Genomic DNA, 25,336 nt, shown 5'->3' with positions numbered 1-25,336 from the left:
CTATATTTATGTGGGCCATTAAGGGCTCTCTTTTACTTCATTGATGTATTTGCCTATTCTTTTACCAATACCACACTGTGTTTTTACTTTCCACTCTGTTGATTCATGTAACTTTACAGTAAATGTTGAAGTCAGATCAAGTGCTCCAGCTTTGTTTTTCCCCTTCAGTATTGTGTCAGGTATTCTGTCTTTTACCTCTTCAAACAGTAGAATTGATTTGTCAACATCCACAAATTTACTTGCTGGTATTGGGATTGGGATTGCATTTAAGTCCATAAATCAAATTGAGAAGCACTAACTTGTTGACAGGATATTGTTTTATGATTGCATTTGTCTGGCGAGTTTACTCACAGCATGATATTGGCGTTAAATGCTCATAATCCCTGGGCATTTTGGATATTATGTGGATAGTCAGAATTTATCCAGGTGGGTGGATGGACAGTCAGAATAAATAATAACCACTGTTCCAGCCATTCAAGTAAAAGGGTCTAAATGTAGGGCCTGTTTTAATTGTTTAAAGGGGTTCTGTGTTCTTCATTCCTGCTTTGAGGCCAGGGAAGTACAATGTTGGCTCAGTGTCATGTTAATATTCCATTTCCCCTCAGTACTCTATTGGACATATTGGAAATGAAGGTGAGCCAGATCCTCTCTGGCCCTGGAAGGATCCACAAGCCAGGAAGGGAAAGAGTGATGTAAACAACTGCAATAAAAGTTTTCCTCTGTGCTCAGGCCCTCCAAGGGCGCTCAGAATAGCATTCCACAGCACCAACTCATTTGTTTATTTTTAAACACAACTTACTTGGTAAAAATCACTGTCTAGCTTGTGGTAGTCACTCAGCAGTTCACTCTAGGTAGATGGTAACCTCTCCCCCTGTCATCTATCAGCGATGATAGCTGTTAGCACCCACGGCTCACATGGACTTAGGCCTCTTGTCTTGCATATTTCCAGGTGTGTCTCATTACTCCTGGAGAGAAGGGGTTATGACTCATTTGTTCTCAATTGGTACTCGTCATGCCTGCCTCTTCACCTCTCCCTTGCACCCAGCTATGAAAACAACTGTAAAACATCATAAAGCTTTCAAAGCTCTGAAGAACTGGGACTGTTTTTCTTGTCCTACCCTAGTGACAGATGCTCTTCAAATGCTAATACGTGTTACCAGTTAGCAAGGCTCTTAAGTGAAATAAACTTTGGAAATGTTTGGTTAAAGTAAACATAAATCAGGTTTCTTTATACAACTTTTCAGAGCCTTTCATATGCTTTTTCCAAATGTATTTGATCCAAACAGTTTCTTTTGAGATAGCAGAATTAACATTTTCTAGCTACTGAGCCATTTAAAAAATACAAGCCTTTAAACCACAGTAGGGAAATATCTATTTTTAAGCTAAGAAAATTCTACACATAATTTTAGTTTTAAAAAATGTTTATAGAATGATGTCAGCAAAATTATGGAGTAGACAACTCCAAACACTCAGCCCTCCAAAGAAACATTGAGAAAAAAACAGCCAACCAATTTTGTCAGAACTCTGGAAAGCAAAAAATTTACACTATCCAAATGAATACTGTATTAAGGAAAAAAGAAACTTAAAAACAAAGCCGGTGGCATCTTTACTTGTCCTTGCCGCATCTGTTTCCAAGCTTGGCAGCAGTCTGGAAAGCAGCAGCCCACATTATCAGCATGGAGCCCTGGTTCCTAATTCCAGAGGAACGGAGCAGACCTTATTCACAAATTATGTTTGCCTACCCTAACCTGTCCAGGGTCATTCTGAACAACTAACATAAGGTGCTCACCTTTGGTTTGCCTATCTTGGAACTTGGGGTGGAAAAGCAGCAGTCATTGCTTTAAAACATGTTAAGGAAATTTTTAAAATGCTCCCTCGGGGGAGCATGTCCTTGCCATTTCCTCCCCCCTTCCCCCACAGGCACACATCTCCTAAACTCCCAGGGACCCCAAAAGCTTCCAATTAGGGGAGCAATGGGCAGTGGCAGCTCATCCCAAGCTAACCCCCTACACCTGTCTCCAAGGCCCCCTTTTCTCTGACTTCCCTGTTGCTTCTATGTTAATAAGCTTTAATAAGCATCCCATCTGAGTGTGCTTTTGCTGTGGCCAATAAGTTTTTGCTGAAAAAAACACAAACAAATGAAAATATACTGGGAGGAAAAACCAGGCAGAGGGTTTCTTTGGGATACTAAAGTATTCACAAGCATCAGTGTATACTGGGGAATTTAGAAAGCCACATGCATGCCAGGACAGGAAATAGGCTCAGAAAAACCTGAGAAGTCCCTAAACATTCACCATGGCTAATCTACAGGCTGTGAGGTAGAATCATGAATGTCTGGTTAAGTGTTTAAAGATTGTCCCAGCACAGAGTCAGTCCATAAATACAGGGACAGGTGGTATTGATGGTTTTTTTAAGGTCCTGGCATTCAAGGAAATCTCAAAACACTGGCTGGCTGAACACAGCTAGTCCTTTAACCAGCAGACCCCGGGTAGGGAAGAGAGTCTAAAAAAATTTTACAGAAACCATGCCTGAGGAAGCCCAGACATTGTACTTCCTAGACAAAGACTTGAAACCATCTGTTTTCAATATGCTCAAGAGGTAAAGAAAATCAGGAAAACAATGTGTGAACAAAATGAGAATATCAATAGAGAATTTTAGAAAGGAACCACAGAGCCCTGGCCAAGTGGCTCCATTGGTTGGAGTGTCGTCCCATACACCAAAAAGTTATAGGTTTGATCCCTGGTCAGGACATGTATAAGAGGCAGCTGATCAATGTTTCTCTCTCTCAAAATCAATGGAAACATTTTGTGAAAATTAAAAAAAAAAAAAAGGAACCACAAATTCTGGAACGAAAACATACAATAACTGAAATGAAGAAAAAAAAATACACTAGCCCTAGCTGATTTGGCTCAATGGATAGAGCGTCAGCCTGTAGACTGAAGGGTCCTGGGTTTGATTCCGGTCAAGGGCACATGCCTGGGTTGGAGGCTCGATCCCTAGTAGGGGGTATACAGGAGGCAGCCCATCAATGATTCTCATCATTGATGTTTCTATCTCTCCCTCTCCCTTCCTCTCTGAAATCATATTTTTTAAAAAAATACACCAGAGGAGCTCATCATCAGATTTGAGTAGGCTGAAGAAACGATCAGTGAACTGAATGTATAATAATTTAAATGATCCAGACCAAGGAGCAGAAAGAAAAATGAAGAGTGGGCATAGTCTAAAGGACTTGTGGGAGACCATAAAGCTCACCAACATATGCATTATGGGAGTTCCAGAAGAAGATGAGAGAGAAAGGAGCAGAAATAGTACTTGAAGATACAATGGCTAAAAACCTCCCATATCTGAAAGATACGAATCTACAAATGCAAGAAACTCATCAAATTCAAGCAGGATAAAATAAAAGGGATCCACACTGAGATAAGTGTAGTCAAGTTGTTGAACAATAGAGACAAAGAGAAAATCTTGAAAGCAGAAGAGAAGCAACTTCTCATGTACAAGGGATCTTTAATAAGTTTAACCACTATTTTCTTGTAAGAAATATTTGTTAAATTGATTGGGGTGACATTGGTCAACATGAATATATAGGTTTCAGGTGTGGGCTTCTATCTTGAGATCTGCATATTGCACCATGTGTCCACCACCCAAAGTCAAATCTGTCACCATATATTAGGACCCCCTTCTCCTCCAACCCCTTTGAGCAATGTTTAAGGGATTAATAATTTTCTCTGCTGCTACTGTAACTAAAGAAGCCAACAAAACAGCCCAGAGAACTAGCCAATTTTCAGAGGAGAGGCCTTCAAAGAACTTTGAAGACATGGCCAAATTTGGCACAAGTATTTCTTTTCATGGCAACATTTGACTGCCCACCACATGGCATCAGGTGGTTTTGTTACAGGATTCAGGGCAGGAGGAATAGGGAAAGGAAGAGAGATAGGAAAGTTAAAACAAGGCCAAACAGTGCAGGTAATTTGCAGCCAGCTTGCAACTTACAAGCCGTTATCCTTCCCAGTCAGGGACACAAAGCAAATGGTTTAAAAAAAAAAAATCTCCCCAAGGAGAGAATACAGAAAGGGAGGGAGGAAGGGGAAAGGAAAAAAGGGCAGTTTTACTCCCTAAGCAGAGAAGCCAGCAGTCTCAAGATAAAGTTGCCAGGTGTTTCTCATGAATTCTGGGAAGGCCACAACAAAGTAAAAAAAGGGGGGGGGGGGGGGGGGGAGGGGGACCTTGAGGCTTAATCTGTACCAAAATGTTCAGCAGAGGAATTTTGAGACCTATAGACAGGAGGGTATATAACACCTTGTAAACCCCCCCCACCCCCCGCCCCAACAAAACAAAACAAAAACAAAAGCTGGCTCTTCAGATGACCTGAGAACCCGTTTGCGCTTCTTAAGCCAGGTGTATAGTTTGGCTTGCTTTGCTTTTTCAATAACGGTGCATGCTTCAATTGCCAATTGATAGATTGGCTTTTCACTACTCGAAGTCTCGTATAAATTCATTTATGTCAGAAGACAAGGATCGAGGGTGGGAACAGCTCTCTCCCACTGACCCAGAGGGCTGTCCTTAGGGGTAGCACCCCTCTGGTGCCCGTGAGAGGTGCCTGTAGCAGGTATGGGTCCCCATAACGCCCTCCGACTGGAGAGGCACCTTTCCGGTACCCAGCTGCCCTACGGTACCCCTCCCCAGCTATGTTCTTGGAAACCAGTGAGAGAGCCCGCGAAGGTGCAAGGCAGAGGGCACGGGGCTGGGGGACGGGCTCGCGCGTGCGCAGTGGTGCTGCCGGCTGGCCACCCAGCGCGGAGGCGGGGTCTCCGGTTGCGCACCGTGCAGGGCGGCCCCGCACGCCTGGCCCTGGACGGGCGCGCCCCCGGAGCGGAGAGCAGGTCCTGCGGCGCCTCGTGTCTGCTGTCACGCACAGGAGGACGGAGCTTCTGCTGGGCATCGCGCTGCTCGCCCACCTCCTGTGAGTGAGCGCGGCGGCCGAGTGAGCCTCACTCGTCCCCGGGAGGCGGGGCGGGGGGCGGCGGGCTGTGTGCGTCCCCGGTGGTGGCCCGGCAGCCCGGTCTCCCTCCCCGCCGGGACCTGCGCTTCCTGCTCCCACCCTTTTCCGGGGGCTTCGGACTCTCGCCCTTGCCACTTTGCGGCAAAGCAGCCGTCTAACTTGGGCGAAGACCCTCGACCGGTTCGGTCCGGCGCGGAGACCGGGGGTCCCGGAGCAGGGCCCTTGCCCCGGAGCGCAGTGACCGCGGGGCCCCCGCGGCAGAGCGCTGCCGTCCTTGGCCAGCCCCGCGCACCGCGGCCTCAGCCCACGGCCCCTACTTTCCTTTCCCCGACGCGCGGGACTGCCGTCCCCTTCGCTCCCGGAGCGGCCGGTGACACCTGGGGACGTGCGCGGCCGTGCCGTGGGTTAAGTAGGATAAACTGCTGTTGCCGACGGCAGGGCCCCCGCTGCACTGTTTGCTCGGCAGGAAAATCACTCGGCATTTAACTGTTGGGGAGCCCAGTGTTGCGGGCCCCGCAGACCCGTGGCAGCTCCCAGGTGTGCGGGCGCGCAGGGCTCCCAGTCCTGGCCGGATGGGCAGGCGCTTCCATGTGTGCGGTTTGGGATGCTTAGGACTGTATTTATATACTACTGAAAGGAAATTCGTATCATTAAAGCTAGATTGCTGTAACTTTAAGGTGTTACTTATAATCACTAAGGTAACTACTAAAATATAACTAAAAATACACAAAAAAGGAAAGAAAAAGGGGAGCAAAATGGTACAGCACAAACTTTTAACTGAATGTTAACTAAATTTGAAAAGAGGTAGTAATGAAGGAATTGGACATAAAGCATATACAGAAAACAAGTAGCTAAGCAGGAGAAGTAAGCCCTTCTTATTGAGAAATTAAATATAAATTGAGCTCCCCAAGTAAAAGGCAGAGATTGGGAGAATGAATAAGTAAAACAAAATCCAGGTATATGCTGACGCAATTTAGATACAAAGACACAAAAGACTGAAAATAACAAAATGGAAAAAGATACTCCATGGGAATAATAATCAAAAGAGAGCCAGGGTGTTTACATTATTATCAGACAAAATAGGTTTTAAATAAAAAAGATTACAAGTAAAGGAGATTAAGTATTGACTAAAGGGTGGATCCATCAAGCGGACATAATATATGCACCTAACAACAGAGCGCCAGGATATATAAGGCAAAGATGGTCAGAACTGAAGAGGGAAATAGTTCTACAATGATATAACTTTCAGTAATTAACAGAATAGCCAAGCACACAATTAATAAGGAAATTGAGGACTAGAACAACACTAGATACTCAGAACACACACAGAATACATCCAACAACAGCAGATTACACATTGTTCTCAAATGTAATATTCTCCAGGATAAACTATATGCACAACCACAAAACAAGTCTCAAGAAATTTTAAAAGATTGAAATCATACTAAATATCTTTTCTGACCACACACACACACACACACACACACACGAAACTAGAAATCGGTAACATGGGAACTGGAAAACTCACAAATATGTGAAATTAAAATACACAAATGAAGGGAGGAAAAATAAAGTGAGGAAATACACACACACACACAACAACAACAACAACAACAATCCCAAGGATCAAGAAAAAAAATTACAATGATAATTTGGAGAAGAATGAAAATAAAAAGACAACAAGCCAAAATATAGGGATGCAGCAAAAATAACTGTAAATGCCTACATTAAAAAAGACCTCAAATCAGTAATCTAACTGTACACTTTAAGGAAGTAAATAAAGAAGATAAGCTGGAAGGAAGAAAATAAAAACATTAGAATGAAATTGGAAATAGAAAAATAGAGAAAATCAACAAAACCCAAAGATGGTTTTATGAAAAGTTCAACAAAACTTATCTTTAGCTAGATTGATTATGAGGAGGAGGAGAGACAGAAGGAGAGAGCAAGAAGATTCAAATTACAAAAAGCAGAGGGGACATTACTACCAACTTCATACGAATTCAAAGGATTATAAGAAACAACTATATGCCAAAAACTTGAATAACCAGGTGAAATGGGCAAATCCCTAGAAACACACCAACTACCAAAAGCGAAGAACGGAAACTCTGAATAGACCTATAACAAGTAAGGAGACAATTAGTAATTAAAAAAAACAAAAAACACAAAACTCCCAAAAAAGAAAACGTCAGTATCAGATGACTTCCCTGGTAAATTCCACCAAGTGTTGAAAGAATTAGTGCCAATCTTTTGTAAACTGCCCCCCAAAAAACTGAATAAGAGGGAACATTACCTAATCCATTCTATAGCACCAGCAAATATCTCAATACCAAAGTCAAAGGTACTACAAGAAAATAAGACTATAAATATCCTTTATGGGTATGGCTGCAAAAAATCCTCAACAAAATACCAGAAAACTAAATCCAGTGGCATATTAAAAGGATTGTATACTGTGACCCAGTGAGATTTATCCCAGGAACGCAAGGGTGGTTCACCATATGAAAATCAAGCAGAGTGCTATATCATACTGACAGAACAAGGGAGGGAACACTTGGTCATCTCAATTGACGCAAAAGAGGCATGTCACATAATCCAACACATTTTAGGAAAGAAAACACTAAACTTCCTCAACATGACACAAGACATCTGGAAATGACACAGCTAACATCTCAACAGTGAGAAACTGAAAGCTTTCCCCCTTAGGATCATAACACAAGGATGTCTGTTTTCACTACTTTTACTCAACATGAAACTGGAAGTTCCAGCCCAGGGCAGTTAGGCAAGGTAAAGAAATTAAAGGCACTCAGATTGAAAAGGAAAATAAATAATTATCTCTTTTCACAGATGACACGATTTTACATAGAAAACGCTAAAATTTACGTGTATGCGAGTGCGCACCCACACACACCCACAACTATTGGAATTGATAAATTTGGCAAAGTTGCAGGATACAAAATCATGCAAAAATCAATTGCATTTCTATAGCAGTGAACAACCCGAAAAAATTAAGAAAACAATTCCACTTCCCAAACAATATAACACTTAGGAGTAAATTTAACCAAGGAGGCACAAGACTTGATCACTGAAAATTAAAAGTTAATTTTGAAAGAAATTAGAGAAGATACCAGTAGGTGATTTTTTAAACAATATATAAATGCATCAAGTCACACACATCTTAAACATATACTATGTTATATCTCTATGAAGGGGGTGGGCAGGAAGACACCAATAAATGGAAAGATATGTTCATGGATCACAAGACTTAATTTTAATATTGGTAAGATGACAATACTATTGGAAGCAATATATCCTATACTAGAGGCCCGGTGCATGAAATTTGTGCATGGGTAGGGTCCCTAGGCCTGGCTGGCAATCAGGGCTGATCTGTAGGGCGACTGGCAGGGTGGTTGGGGGGGCCCCCCGCTGGCACCTGCCTTGGCTGGCCTGGGGCCTGTGGGCTGGGGGCAGCTCCTGTGTTGAGCGTCTGCCCCTTGGTGGTCAGTGCACATCATAGCGACCGGTCGTTTCACCATTCAGTCAATTTGCATATTAGACTTTTATTATATAGTATAATAAAGTGGTAGTATGCAAATTGACCCTCACATCCTCACAAGATGGCTGCCTACAACCAGGCCAGCAGGGGGGCAGTAAGAGGTGATCAGGCCAGCATGCAGAGGCAGTGAGGAGTGACCAGGCAGGCAGGCAGGTGAGCGATTTGGAGCCAGTGGTCCAGGATTGTGAGAGGGATGTCTGGCTGCCGGTTTAGGCCCGATCCGGGGATAGGCAGTCAGACATCCCCTGAGGGGTCCCAGATTGGAGAGGGTGCAGGCTGGGCTGAGGGGACTCCCCCCCCTCCCCCCCATGCACTTATTTCGTGCACTGGGCCTCTGGTATATATATTGTTTCAGTGTAATCTATGTCAAGAGCCAGATGACTTTTTTTTTTTTCAGAAATAAAAAACCCGAACATGAATATGGAATTTAAAGGGACCCTGAATCCAAAACAATCCAAAAAAGAAGAACAAAGTTAGAGGACTCCATTCTTGATTTCAAATGAATCAAAACAGTGCTGTGCTGTCAGAGGATGGATATATACCTATAGATATAAAGAGCCAGGGTCCGTAACGTCCACAACACCCTAAGGCTCCACCAAACACCGGAAGTCAGTGCTGGGTTGCCGTGTGGATCAGTAGTTAGAGTGTCCCCCCACGCACCAAAGGGTCATGGGTTCGATTCCAGGTGAGGGCACATACACAGGTTGTGGGTTCCATCCCTGTCGGATTGCTTTGATCAATGTTTCTCTTTCTCTTTCCCTCTCCCTTCCTCTCTCTCTAGAATCAATGAAAAAAACATATCCTTAGAGGAGGACTTAAAAAGAAAAAAAATGCTGGTTTGGTTCAGTGGATAGTGCTTCTGCAGGCTGACTGAAAGGTACCAGGTTGGATTCTGATCAAGGGCACGTACCTGGGTTGCAGGCTCAATCCGGGGCCCTGGTCGGGGATTCAGCAAGAGGCAACCAATTGATGTCTCTCATGTTAGTTTCTGTCTTTCTCCCTCCCTTCCACTCTGTAAAAAAAAAAAAAATCAATGCAAAAATGTCCTCAGGTGAGGATTAACCAAAACAAACAAACCCCCATCCCCAGTGTGGTTATTGAAGGAGCATCTGAAGTATTTGTTGAATGAACGGGAAGGGATGGGACTTCTCTTTCTAACTGTTTTAGCAACTCTGCAAGCCAGAGATTTATTTTTTATTTTAATTTTCATTGATTGATTAGAGAGAGGACGGGGGCGAGAGAAACACCAGTGTGTTCTTCCACTTATTATGCTCTTTGGTTGCTTCTTGTCTGTGCCCTGACCAGGGATGCAACCCGCAACCTTGCTGCATCAGGAGGAGGTTCTAACCCACTGCACCGCGTGCTGTCAGGGCCCCTCAATGAAACCTCTGGGTGCCCTGGCCCCTGCTGTGGGTCGGAGCTCCTCTGCCACAGCAAAGGTTTGGGTTCATTCTGTCAGGGCACCTACTTAGGTTTCGGGTTTGATCCCCGGTCGGGGCTGACTGCTGCTCAGGAAGTGACCGAGGACCGTTGAGGTCCGTGTGCTCTCGTCATTCGGTGGGGAGCTGGGGTTCCATTGCCGACCTGGCCGACTCTGATCCCCACTACCTCAGTCCTCCATCGAGGACTTCAACTATGGCAGCTGCGTGGCCTCCACCAGCGTACACATCCGCATGGGTAGGTCGCCCTCTCCGTGGCTCTGTAGGCCTGACTGCTGCGCCTCCCTTTGGAGCTCCTGGGCCGGAGCCGAGCGCCCGTCCTGTGCAGGGCTCAGAGGGGAGAGCCACCCCAGGGAGGCCTCCTAGCTGGGTGCTGAGAAAACGAAACCGGAGCCCTTCCTCCTTGAACGCTGTCGTCTTCGGTGTAGAAAGGGACAGACGAAAGCCTCAGGAGCCTTACTGGGGCATCTTTAAGGGAAGATGTTATTTTTTTTTTGGTGAAAATAAGTTAATTGTGTAATAAATATTGTGTAATCATTGTGATTTATTGTGTAATCATTGTGATTACACAATAACCTGCATTGAGTTATCTGCTGGGATGTTTGTGCTTTAGGGCATGTGAACGCGTTTTATTTTGTTTGACACAGCCTCATGTCCTCGGCCTCATGTGGCACACAGCCACGCCCACCCGCTCCTGCTGGTCATTACCCTGAGGGCATCCCTGATAATTAGCATATTCCTCTATTATTATATAGGATATGGATGAAATTTAAAAGCATTATGCTAAGTGAAGGAAGGCAAAGATAAAGATTGTATGATCCCACTTATATGAAAAATCTAGAATTTATAAATTTGTAGAAATGGATTAGAGGTTCCCAGGGTTTTCGGGTAAAGGGGGTTATTCTTTCATGGGTATAGAGTTTCTGTTTGGGATAAAAAATTTTAGAAATAGAAAATTTTAGAAATAGATAATGGTGATGGTTAACAGACTTGTGAATGACACTTAATTGTACACTCAAATATGGTTAAAATAGCATTTTAAAAAATATATATTTTATTGATTTTTTACAGAGAGGAAGGGAGAAGGATAGAGAGTTAGAAACATCGATGAGAGAGAAACATCGATCAGCCGCCTCCTGCACACCCCCTACTGGGGATGTGCCTGCAACCAAGGTACATGCCCTTGACCGGAATCGAACCTGGGACCTTTCAGTCCCCAGGCCGACGCTCTATCCACTGAGCCAAACCAGTTTCGGCAAAATAGCATTTTATGTTATATATATTTACAACAAAAATAGTAAAATAATACTTAAAATCTATTTTTACTTTTTTTTTCTTCATGTTTTGAAACATTTATTTTTTATCTATATTTTCTTGTCTACCCGTGTCTCTTACCTTTAGGTTTATGTGTGATTCTTCATAGATGTTTCTTTTTTTTTAAATTAAATCTTTATTGTTCAGATTATTACATTTATTCCTCTTTTTCCCCCCCATAACTCCCCTCTACCCAGTTCCCACCCCACCCTTGGCCTTCACTCCCCACCCACTGTCCTCATCCATAGGTGCACGATTTTTGTCCAGGCTCTTCCCGCACCCCCCACACCCCTTTCCCCCCCAAGAATAGTCAGTCCATTCCCTTTCTATGCCCCTGATTCTATTATAATCACCAGTTCATTCTGTTCATCAGATTATTTATTCACTTGATTTTTAGATTCACTTGTTGATAGATGTGTATTTGTTGTTCATAATTTGTATCTTTACCTTTTTCTTCTTCTTCCTCTTCTTAAAGGATATCTTTCAGCATTTCATATAATACTGGTTTGGTGGTGATGAACTCCTTTAGCTTTTTCTTATCTGTGAAGCTCTTTTTCTGACCTTCAATTCTGAATGATAGCTTTGCTGGGTAAAGTAATCTTGGTTGTAGGTTCTTGGTATTCATCACTTTGAATATTTCTTGCCACTGCCTTCTGGCCTGCAAAGTTTCTGTTGAGAAATCAGCTGACAGTCGTATGGGTACTCCCTTGTAGGTAACTGACTGTCTTTCTCTTGCTACTTTTAAGATTCTCTCTTTGTCTTTTGCTCTTGGCATTTTAATTATGATGTGTCTTGGTGTGGTCCTCTTTGGATTCCTTTTGTTTGGGGTTCTCTGTGCTTCCTGGACTCGTAAGTCTATTTCTTTCACCAGGTAGGGGAAGTTTTCTGTCATTATTTCTTCAAATAGGTTTTCAATATCTTGCTCTCTCTCTTCTGGCACCCCTATAATTCGGATGTTGGTATGCTTGAAGCTGTCCCAGAGGCTCCTTACACTATCTTCATATTTTTGGATTCTTTTTTCATTTTGCTTTTCCGGTTGGGTGTTTTTTGCATCTTTGTATTTCAAATCTCTAACTTGATTCTTGCGATCCTCTGGTCTGCTGTTGGGAGTCTGTATAATATTCTTTATTTCAGTCAGTGTATGCTTAATTTCTAGTTGGTCCTTTATCACAACATCGAGGGTCTCACTAGATTTCTTGAGGATCTCACTACATTTATCGGTGGTCTCACCAGTCTTTTCGAGGGTCTTACTAAATTTATCGGCAGCTTCTAGACAGTTCTTGAAAAACCTTAAAAGTGTGGTTTTGAACTCTATATCCAGCAGTTTGCTTTCCTCCATTTCTCTCATTTGTGTCCTGTTTCTTTGTCTCCACATTTTTTATGCTTCCTTGTCTTGATAAAGTGGTTTTCTGTGCTGAGTGTCCTCTAGGGCCCAGTGGCTCAGCCTCCCCAATTACCTGAGGAGGACACTCTTGGTGCACCCCCTTATGGGCTTTGTGCACAGTCTTGTTGTAGTTAAGCCTCGATTGTTGTAAGTAACACTGGGAGGGGTTGACTTCCAGGCAAATTGGCTGTGAGAATCAGCTGTGTCTGCAGTGGGAGAACTTCTGTCCTGGAGCTCTAGGGAGGTGCTAATCTAGCCTCTGCCTGAGGCTATCCAGCAAACGCCTCTGTGCAAGGCTTGGGCAGGGTGGGTCCCAGGGGATCAACAGGGCGGGCGGATCGAGCAGTTATGGCTGCTCTCAGCCCTGCCTTCAGAGGCCCCGCTTCTCAGTGTCCCAGCAATTGCTGCAAGTATCTCCAAGAGAAAGCTGCCCTCAAGTCCCGACCGATGCCAGACAGTTCCGCTTCTCCTGTATCTGTCTAGGTCCCCAGAGACTCGCCCGGAACTGGAGCTCAGAGCCTGAGACTCCATCCCGATTGAAAAAGACAACCGCGCCCTCAGCAGTCAGCCCGCTCCGCGTGCACCTCTGTACCTTAGTATTTTACTTCCGCACTGTGCCTCCTCTGAGTCTTGGTATGCTTTTCTCTTTCCTTCTAGTTGTAGAATTTCCACTCAGCCAGCCTTCCCATGGTTCTGGATGATGTCCACTCCATCTTTTAGTTGTATTTTTGAAGTGGTTGTGCGAGGCAGCAAACTCTGGTGTTTACCTATGCCGCCATCTTGGTTTCCTCCCTATTTTTACTTTTCTAAATAAACTTTTTGGCATGTTTGAAATGGTCATATGGATTTTTAAACTTTTAATATGTAAATATTCTGATACTAAGCTAGCTTTGTATCCTTTAATTATTTTTTACCTTTTTTTATACACTGCTGCATTTGAACTTGCCAATATTTTATCTAGGATTTTTGCAAGTACGTTTATACATAATATTGGTCTATATCAGGGGTGGGCAAACTTTTTTACTCGAGGGCCACAATGGGTTCTTAAACTGGACTGGAGGGCCGGAACAAAAGCATGGATGGAGTGTTTGTGTGAACTAATATAAATTCAAAGTAAACATCATTACATAAAAGGGTACGGTTTTTTTTTTTTTTTAGATTTATTCATTTCAAATGTAGTTTGCCCACGGCTGGTTTGTATGTTCTTTTTTGTGCTTTTGTATGATTTTGGTGTCAATTATACTAAGCCTTATAAAATCCATTGAATAATTTTCTCTTCTCTTGATTATATTGCATAAAATAAAGACTGTTTTCTAAGTTTAGTACAAACTCATTTGTAAAATTGTTTGTGGCTGGTGCTTTTGGGGGGATTAGGATGGTGCAGATATTTTTGACTAAAAGTTCAGTTATTTTATTTTATTTTTTAATATATATTTTATTGATTTTTTACAGAGGAAGGGAGAGGGATAAAGAGTCAGAAACATCGATGAGAGACAAACATCGATCAGCTGCCTCCTGCATACCCATTACTGTGGATGTGCCCGCAACCAAGGTACATGCCCTTGACCAGAATCAAACCTGGGACCCTTGAGTCCACAGGCCGAGGCTCTATCCACTGAGCCAAACTGGTTAGGGCAAAATTCAGTTATTTTAATAATATCTAGACATCAGATTCAATTTTAATAATTATTTTCCCAGAATAATGTCCACTTTGTTTTAAAATTGATTTAAATAAACATTAAAATAATTCTCTACCATATTTATAGTTTCATTCCTAATATTGTTCATTTGTATTTTTCCCTTAATAAGTCTTGGAGAAGTTTACCTAGTTTACTAATTTTTTCAAACTCAGCTTTTGATATTGATAATTTCCATTGTTTGATTTCTGCTTTTTACAAAATTAAGTCTTTTATTGTTGAAAGTATTACATATGTCCCCCTTCCCCCCTCATTAACCCCTTCTAGCCCGCCTCTGCCTCCTGCTCCAGGCCTTCACCACCCTATTGTCTGTGTCCATGGGTTATGTATACATGCATACAAGTTCTTTGGTTGATCTCGTCCCACCCACCTACCCTTCCCCACCTTCCCTATGAGATTTCACAGTCTGTTCTGTGCTTCTGTGTCTCTGGAACTGTTTTGTTCATCAGTTTATTTTCTTCATTAGATTCCACATAAGAGTGAGATCATGTGATACTTGTCTTTCTCTTGACTGGCTTATTTCGCTCAGCATAATATGGTACTCTCCAGGTCCCTCCATGCTGTCTCAAAGGGTAAGAGATCCTTTTTTATTACTGCTGCATAGTATTGCATGGTATAGATGTGCCACAGCTTTTTTATCCATTCATATACTGATAGGCACTGGGCTGTTTCCAGATCTTAGCTATTGTAAATTGTGCTGTTATGAACTTAGGGGTGCATATATTTTTTCTGATTGATTCCTAGAAGTGGGATCACTGGGTCAAATGGCAGTTCCATATTTCTTTGAGGAAACTCCATACTGTTTTCTATACTGGCTGCACCAACCTGCATTTCCGCCAGTGTACTAAGGTTCCCTTTTCTCCACATCTTCTCCAGCACTTGTTTGTTGATTTATTGATGGTAGCCATTCTGACAGGTGTGAGGTGATACCTTATTGTCATTTTAATTTGCATCTCTCATCATCAGTGACTTTAAGCATTTTTTCTTATATCTCTTGGCCATCTGTATGTCCATTTTGGAGAAGTGTCTATTTAGGTCCTTTGTCCCTTTTTTAATTGGGTTGTTTGTCTTCCTTTTGTTAAGTTGTATGAATTCCTTATATTTGGGAAATTAACCCTTTATCAGATGTATCATTGCCAAATATGTTCTCCCATGCAGTGGGCTCCCTTTTCATTTTGTTGATGGTTTCTTTTGCTGTGCAGGAGCTTTTATTTTTATGTCATCCCACTTGTTTATTTTCTCCTTAGTTTCCTTTGCTTTAGGAGATGTATGTGTAAACATATTGCTATGAGAGATGTCTGGGATTTTGCTGCCTATGGTTTTTTTCTAGGATTTTTATGGTTTCATGACTTACAGTTAAGTCTTTTATCCATTTTGAGTTTATTCTTGTGTATGGTGTAAGTTGGTGGTCATTTCATTGTTTTGCATGTATCTGTCCAATTTTCCTAATACCATTTATTGAAGAGACTATCTTGACTCCATTGTATGCTCTTGCCTCCTTTGTCAAATATTAATTGAGTGTAATGGCTTGGGTTGATTTCTGGGGTCTCTGTTCTGTTCCATTGATCTTATATGCCTGTTCTTGTGCCAGTACCAGTCTGTTTTTTTGTTTGTGTGGTTTTTTAAAATATATTTTTATGGATTTCAGAGAGGAAGAGAGGAGAGATAGAAACATCAATAATGAGAGAGAAACATTGATTGGCTGCCTCCTGCACGACCCCCACTGGGGACCGAGCCCGCAACCGGGGCATGTGCCCTTGAATGGAATCGAACACAGGACCCTTCAGTCTGTAGGCCTACACTCTATCCACTGAGCCAAAACAGCTAGGGCAGTACTGGGCTGTTTTGATTACAGTGGCTTTGAAGTATAACTTGATATCTGGTATTGTGATTCCTCCAGCTTTGTTCTTTTTTTCTTTTTAATATATTTTATTGATTTTTACAGAGAGGAAGGGAGAGGGATAGAGAGTTAGAAACATCGATGAGAGAGAAACATCGATCAGCTGCCTCCTGCACACTCCCTACTGGGTATGTGCCTGCAACCAAGGTACATGCCCTTTTTTTTTTTTTTTTTTTTTTTTTTTTTTAAATTCATAGAAATGATTTTTATTTCATGTGAGGATTTTCACTTCATAGACAGGATTGTGAATTCATAGACAGGAATGTGACCTCATAGAGAGGATTTTTAATACATGCGGGGATTTTCACTCCATAGACAGGATCGTGACTTCATATACATGATTGTGACTTCATAGACAGGATTGTTACTTCATAGATAGGATTGTGACTTCATAGACAGACGGAGACTTCATATACAGGATTGTAACTTCATAGACAGGATTGTTACCTCATAGGGGATAGTTACTTCATAGGGGGATTTTGACTTCATAGACAGGAATTTGACTTCATACACAGTATTGTGACTTCATACACAGGATTTTGACTCCATAGACAGAATTGTAACTTCATAGACAGGATTGTGACATCATACACAGGATTGGGACTTCATAGACAGGATTCTGACTTCATAGACAGGATTGTGACTTCATAGACAGGATTTTGACTTCATAAACAGGATTTCAAGTTCGTAGAAAGGATTTTTAATTCCTGTGGGGATTTTCACTTCATAAACAGGATTGTTACTTCATCGACAGGATTGTTACTTCATAGACAGATTGTGACTTCATAGAGAGGATTGTTACTTCATGGGGGGATTTTCACTTCATAGACAGGTTCGTGGCTTCATATACAGGATTGTATCCATAGACAGCATTATTACTTCATAGACAGGGTTCTGATTTCATAGAGAGGATTTTGACTTCATAGACAAATGGTGACTTCATAATCAGGATTGTGACCTCATAGACAGGATTGTTGCTTCATGAGGCATAGTTATTTAGTAGGTGGATTGTGACTTCATAGACAGAATTGTGACCTCATAGAAATGATTGTGACTTCATAGACAGTATTGTGACTTCATAGACAGGATTGTGAATTCATAGACAGGATTGTGACCTCATGGACAGGATTGGGACTTCATAGACAGGATTGTGACTTCATAGACAGGATTGTGACTTCATAGACAGGATTGTGACTTCATAGACAGGATTTTAAGTTCGTAGAAAGGATTTTTAATTCCTGTGGGGATTTTCACTTCATAAACAGGATTGTTACTTCATAGACACGATTGTGACTTCATAGACACATGGTGACTTCATAGACAGGATTGTGACTTCATAGAGAGGATGTTTACATCATGGGGGGATTTTCACTTCATAGACAGGTTCCTGGATTCGTATACAGGATTGTGACTTCATAGACAGGATTGTGACTTCATAGAGAGGATGTTTACATCATGGGGGGATTTTCACTTCATAGACAGGTTCCTGGATTCGTATACAGGATTGTCACTTCATAGACAGGATTGTGACTTCATAGAGAGGATGTTTACATCATGGGGGGATTTTCACTTCATAGACAGGTTCCTGGATTCGTATACAGGATTGTCACTTCATAGACAGGATTGTTATTTCATAGACGGGATTGTGACTTCATACACAGATGGTGACTTCATAGACAGGATTGTTGCTTCATGGGGCATAGTTATTTAATAGGGGGGTTGTGAATTCATAGACAGGATTGTGACTTCATAGACAGGATTGTTACTTCATAGACAGGATTGTTACTTCATAGACAGGATGGTTACTTCATAGGGGATAGTTACTTCATGGGGTTATTGTTACTTCATAGACAGGGTTTTGACTTCATAGACAGGATCGATACTTTAAGGGGGATTTTCACTTCATAGGCAGGATTGTGACTTCATAGACAGGATTTTAAGTTTATAGAAAGGATTTTAAATTCATGTGGGGATTTTCACTTCATGGACAGGATTGTTAATTCATAGACAAGAAGGTGACTTCGTAGACTGATTGTTACTTCATTGGGGATAGATACTTCAGGGGTTATTGTTACTTCATAGACAGGGTTTTGACTTCATAGACAGGATTGATACTTCCTGGGGGGATTTTCACTTCATAGACAGGTTTGTGACTTCTAAGAAAGGATTGTCACTTCATAGACAGGATTGTGACTTCATAGACAGGATTGTTGCTTCATGAGGCATAGTTATTTAGTAGGTGGATTGTGACTTCATAGACAGAATTGTGACCTCATAGAAATGATTGTGACTTCATAGACAGTATTATGACTTCATAGACAGGATTTTGACTTCATAAACAGGATTTTAAGTTCGTAGAAAGGATTTTTAATTCCTGTGGGGATTTTCACTTCATAAACAGGATTGTTACTTCATAGACAGGATTGTGTCTTCATAGACACATGGTGACTTCATAGACAGGATTGTGACTTCATAGACAGGATTTTAAATTCATAGAAAGGATTTTTATTTCATGTGGTGATTTTCACTTTATAGTCAGGATTGTGAATTCATTGATAGGATTGTTACTTCATAGACAGGATTTTGACTTCATGGTCAAGAATGTAATTTCTCGGCGATTTGTAACTTCATAGACAGGATTGTGACTTTATTGAGAGGATTGTTACTTCATGGGGGGATTTTCACTTCATAGAAAGGACCGTGACTTCCTATACAGGATTGTGACTCCATATACAGCATTATTACTTCATAGACAGGATTGTGACTTCATACACAGAGGGTGACTTCATAAACAGGATTGTGACTTCATAGACAGGATTGTTACTTCATAGGGGATAGTTACTTCATAGGGTGGGTGTGACTTCATAGACAGGATTTTGAATTCAGAGACAGGATTGTGACATCAAGACAGGATTGTGACTTCATAGACAGGATTGTAACTTCATACACAGGATTGTGACTTCATAAACAGGACTGTGACTTCATATACAGGATTGTTACATCATACACAGGATTTTGACATCATAAACAAGACTGTTACTTCATAGTTAGCATTGTGACTTCATAGACAGAATTGTTACTTCATGGCGGGATTTTCACTTCATGGACAGGATTGATACTTCATAGACAGGATTGTGACATCATAGAGAGGATGTTTACATCATGGGGGGATTTTCACTTCATAGACAGGTTCGTGGATTCGTATACAGGATTGTCACTTCATAGGCAGGATTGTTATTTCATAGAAAGATGGTGACTTCCTAAACAGGATTGTGACTTCATAGACAGCATTGTTGCTTCATGGGGCATAGTTATTTAATAGGGGGTTTTGAATTCATAGACAGGTTTGTGACTTCATAGACAGGATTGTGACTTCAGAGACAGCATTGTGACTTCAAGACAGGATTGTGACTTCATAGACAGGATTGTAAATTCATACACAGGATTGTGACTTCATAGGCAGGATTGTGACTTCATATACAGGATTGTTACATCATACACAGGATTGTGACATCATAACCAAGTCGGTTACTTCATAGTTAGCATTGTGACTTCATAGACAGAATTGTTACTTCAGGGCGGGTTATTCACTTCATGGACTGGATTGATACTTCATAGACAGGATTGTGACATCATGCACAGGATTGTGACATCATAGACAGGATTCTTACTTCATAGAAAGAATTTTAAATTCATAGAAAGGATTTTTAATTCATGTGGGGATTTTCAGTTCATAGACAGGATGGTAATTTCATAGACAGGATTGTTACTTCATAGACAGGATTGTGACTTCATAGATAGATGGTGACTTCATAGACAGGATTGTGACTTCATAGACAGGATTGTTGATTCATGGGGCATAGTTATTTAATAGGGGGGTTGTGACTTCCTAGAAAGGATTGTGACCTCATAGACAGAATTGTGACTTTATAGATAGGATTGTGACTTCATAGACATGAGTGTGACTTCATAGACAGGATTGTGACTTCATATACAGGATTGTGACTTCATAGACAGGATTGTTAACTTCATAGACAGGATTTTGAATTCATTGTCAAGATTGTAATTTCAGGGTGATTTGTAACATCATAGACAGGATTGTGACTTCATAGAGAGGATTGATACTTCAGGGGAGATTTTCACTTCATAGACAGGATGGTGACTTCATATACAGGATTGTGACTCCATAGACAGGATTATTGCTTCATAGACAGAATTGTGACTTCATAGGGAGATGGTGACTTCATAAACAGGATTGTGACTTTATAGACAGGATTGTGACTTCATAGACAGGATAGTGACTTCATAGACAGGATTGTGACTTCACAGACAGGATTGTTACCTCATAGACAGGATTTTGAATTCATTGTCAAGATTGTAATTTTAGGGCGATTTGTAACATCATAGACAGGATTGTAACTTCATAGAGAGGATTGTTACTTCATGGGGGGATTTTCACTTCCTAGACAGGATGGTGACTTCATATACAGGATTGTGACCCAATAGACAGGATTATTACTTCATAGACAGGATTGTGACTTCATAGGGAAATGGTGACTTCATAAACAGGATTGTGACTTTATAGACAGGATTGTTACTTCATAGACAGGATTGTGACTTCATAGACAGGATTGTGACTTCATAGACAGGATTGTTACTTCATAGACAGGATTGTGACTTCATAGACAGAATTGTTACCTCAAAGACAGGATTTTGAATTCACAGAAAGGATTTTTATTTCATGTGGGGATTTTCACTTCATAGACAGGATAGTGACTTCATTGACAGGATTGTTACTTCATAGACAGGATTTTAAATTCATAGAAAGTATTTTTATTTCATGTAGCGATTTTCAATTCATAGACATGATTGTGACTTCATAAACAGGACTATTATTTCACAGTCAGGATTGTGATTTCATAGACAGGCATGATACTTCATGGGGGGATTTTCACTTCTTAGACAGTATCGTGACTCATACACCGAATTGTGACTTCATAGACAATATTGTTACTTCATGGACAGGATTGTGACTTCATAGACAGGATTATTACTTCATAGAACGGATTGCTAATTCACAGACAGGCATGATACTTCATGGGGGGATTTTCACTTCATATACAGGATTTTCACTTCATAGAGAGGATTGTTACTTCATAGACAGGATTGTGACTTCATAGACAGGATTGTGACTTCAGAGAAAGATGGTGACTTCATAGTTGGGATTGTGACTTCATAGACAGGATTGTGACTACATAGACACTATTGTGATTCATGGGACATAGTTATTTAATAGGGGGGTTGTGACTTCATAGACAGGGTTGTGACCTCATGGAAGGGATTGTGACTTCATAGACAGGATTGTTATATTATACACAGGATTATGACTTCATAAACAAGACTGTTACTTCATAGTAAGCATTGTGACTTCATAGACAGAATTGCTACTTCATGGTGGGATTTTCACATCATGGACAGGATTGTTACTTCATATACAGGATTGTGATTTCATAGAGGGGATTGTTACTTCATGGGGGGATTTTCACTTCCTAGACAGGATTGTTACTTCATAGACAGGATTGTGACTTCATAGACAGATAGTGACTTCATAAACAGGATTGTGACATCACAGACAGGATTGTGACCTCTTTTGATAGGACTGTGACTTCATAGACAGTATTGTGACTTCATAGACAGGATTGTGACATCATGCACAGGATTGTGACATCATAGACAGGATTGTTACTTCATAGAAAGAATTTTAAATTCATAGAAAGGATTTTTAATTCATGTGGGGATTTTCAATTCATAGACAGGATAGTAATTTTATAGACAGGATTGTTACTTCATAGACAGGATTGTGACTTCATAGATAGATGGTGACTTCATAGACAGGATTGTGACTTCATAGACAGGATTGTTTCTTCATAGACAGGATTTTGAATTCATTGTCAACATTGTAATTTCAGGGCGATTTGTAACATCATAGAATTGTGACTTCATAGAGAGGATTGATACTTCACGGGGAGATTTTCACTTCATAGACAGGATGGTGACTTCATATACAGGATTGTGACTCCATAGACAGGATTATTACTTCATAGACAGAATTGTGACTTCATAGGGAGATGGTGACTTCATAAACAGGATTGTGACTTTATAGACAGCATTGTGACTTCATAGACAGGATTCTGACTTCATAGACAGGATTCTGACTTCATAGACAGAATTGTTACCTCATAGACAGGATTTTGAATTCATTGTCAAGATTGTAATTTCAGGGCGATTTGTAACATCATAGACAGGATTGTGATTTCATAGAGGGGATTGTTACTTCATGGGGGGATTTTCACTTCCTAGACAGGATTGTTACTTCATAGACAGGATTGTGACTTCATAGACAGATAGTGACTTCATAAACAGGATTGTGACATCACAGACAGGATTGTGACCTCTTTTGATAGGACTGTGACTTCATAGACAGTATTGTGACTTCATAGACAGGATTGTGACATCATGCACAGGATTGTGACATCATAGACAGGATTGTTACTTCATAGAAAGAATTTTAAATTCATAGAAAGGATTTTTAATTCATGTGGGGATTTTCAATTCATAGACAGGATAGTAATTTTATAGACAGGATTGTTACTTCATAGACAGGATTGTGACTTCATAGATAGATGGTGACTTCATAGACAGGATTGTGACTTCATAGACAGGATTGTTTCTTCATAGACAGGATTTTGAATTCATTGTCAACATTGTAATTTCAGGGCGATTTGTAACATCATAGAATTGTGACTTCATAGAGAGGATTGATACTTCACGGGGAGATTTTCACTTCATAGACAGGATGGTGACTTCATATACAGGATTGTGACTCCATAGACAGGATTATTACTTCATAGACAGAATTGTGACTTCATAGGGAGATGGTGACTTCATAAACAGGATTGTGACTTTATAGACAGCATTGTGACTTCATAGACAGGATTCTGACTTCATAGACAGGATTCTGACTTCATAGACAGAATTGTTACCTCATAGACAGGATTTTGAATTCATTGTCAAGATTGTAATTTCAGGGCGATTTGTAACATCATAGACAGGATTGTGACTTCATAGAGAGGATTGTTACTTCATGGGGGGATTTTCACTTCCTAGACAGCATTGTGACTTCATACACAGGATTGTGACTTCATAGACACAATTGTTATTCATAGACAGATTTGTTACTTCATAGACAGGATTGTGACTTCATAGACAGGTTTGAGACTGCATAGACACTATTGTTGATTCATGGGACATAGTTATTTAATAGGGGGTTTGTGACTTCATAGACAGGGTTGTGACCTCATAGAAGGGATTGTGACTTCATAGAAAGGATTGTGACTTCAAAGAAGGTACATGCCCTTGACTGGAATTGAACCTGGGACCCTTTAATCCGTAGGCCGACGCTCTATCCACTGAGCCAAACCAATAAGGGCTGTTCTTTTTTTCTTAAGATTGATGCAGCTATTCAGGCTCTTTTTTGGTTCTATATACATTTTTGGAGTATTTGTTCTAGATCTGTGAAATATGCTGTTGGTATTTTAATAGGGATTGCATTGACACTAGATTGCTTGGGCAGTATGGACATTTTAATGTTAATTCTACCAATCCATGAACACGATATACTGTTCCACTTGTTTATATCTTCCTCTGTCTCTTTTTTCAACATCCTGTAGTTTTCCAAGTATAAGTCTTTTACCTCCTTGGTTAAATTTATTCCTAGGTATCTTAATTTTTTTCTTTTTCTTTCTTTTTTTAAAAATATATCTTTATTGATTTCAGAGAGGAAGGGAGCGGTAGGGAGAGGAAGAGTGAGATAGAAACATCAATGATGAGAGGGAATAATTGATTGACTGCCTCCTGCAGGCCCCCTACTGGGGATTGAGCCTGCAACCTGGACATGTGCCCTTGGCGAGAATTAAACCCTGGATCCTTCAGTCCACAGTCTGATGCTCTATCCACTGAGCCAAACCAGCTAAGGCTAGGTATATTAATTTTTTTGTTGCAGTGGTAAATGGAATTTTTTTTTTAGTTCTTTCTGAGAATTCATTATTGGTTTATGGAAATGCCATTGATTTCTGGGTGTTGATTTTGTATCCTGCTACATTGCCAAAATCATTTATTAAAATCTAGTTTTTTTGTGGAGTCTTTAGAGTTCTCTATGTACAGTATCATGTCATCTGTGAATAATGAGTTTTACTTCCTCCTTTCCAGTTTGTGTGCCTTATATGTTTTCTTCTTGTCTGATCTCTGTTGCTAGGACTTCCAATACTGTGTTGAATAAGAGTGGTGAAAGTGGACATCCCTGTCTTATTTCTGTCCTTACGGGAAATGGTTTTAGTTTTTGCCCATTAAGTATGTTGTTGGCTGTAGTTTGTCAAATATGGCCTTTATTATGTTGAGGTATGATCCCTCTATTCCCACTTTGCTGAGTTTTTATAAAAAACTAGAGGCCCAGTGTACGAAATTCATGCACTGGTAGGGTCCCTAGGCCTGGCCGGCGATCAGGGCTTATCGGGGCCTTCCAGCTGCCAGCTGGGGCCTTCCCTGACTGCCAGCTATTGGCCGGGGCCTTTCTTCATTCTGCGCCGCCCCCTGGTGGTCAGCGTATATCATAGTGAGTGATCAGTCTCCCAAATTCCCATGGGGACAATTTGCATATTAGGCTTTATACACATAGACTAGAGGCCCAGTGCACGAAATTCGTGCATGGGTAGGGGGGTCCCTCAGCCCTGCCTTCACACTCTTGCAATCCAGGACCCCTCGGGAGATGTCCCACTGCAGGTTTAGGACCGATGATTGGGTACAAACTGGCAGTTGGACATCCCTCTCACAATTCGGGACTCTGGCCCCTAACCACTCGCCTGCCTGCCTGATTGTCCCTAACCACTCTGCTGCCTGCCTGATCACCCCTAACCAACTCTGCCTTGGCCCCGGCTGCCGCGGCTTCGTCCAGAATGATGTCCAAAAGGTCGTTCAGCTGTCCAGTCTAATTA

The 25,336-nt window shown here is 41.1% G+C and overlaps 1 long non-coding RNA gene across 1 annotated transcript in view; it reads left to right on the top strand.

The window, feature by feature from the left end:
- The first annotated feature begins 4,885 nt into the window (after nucleotides 1-4,885).
- Nucleotides 4,886-25,336, top strand: part of LOC139020070 (uncharacterized) — a 47,727-nt gene continuing 27,276 nt past the window's right edge. Inside the window, exon 1 of the long non-coding RNA XR_011473185.1 lies at nucleotides 4,886-4,963. This is a non-coding gene — a long non-coding RNA (uncharacterized lncRNA). The remainder of the gene's footprint in view (nucleotides 4,964-25,336) is intronic.

The sequence above is a fragment of the Myotis yumanensis genome, unplaced genomic scaffold, assembly GCF_028538775.1.
Source record: "Myotis yumanensis isolate MYYU_CA2020_CCGP unplaced genomic scaffold, mMyoYum1.0.hap1 SCAF_11, whole genome shotgun sequence".
In the NCBI taxonomy this organism is placed as follows: Eukaryota; Metazoa; Chordata; class Mammalia; order Chiroptera; family Vespertilionidae; genus Myotis; species Myotis yumanensis.
This window is presented reverse-complemented; position numbering and strand designations above follow the sequence as displayed.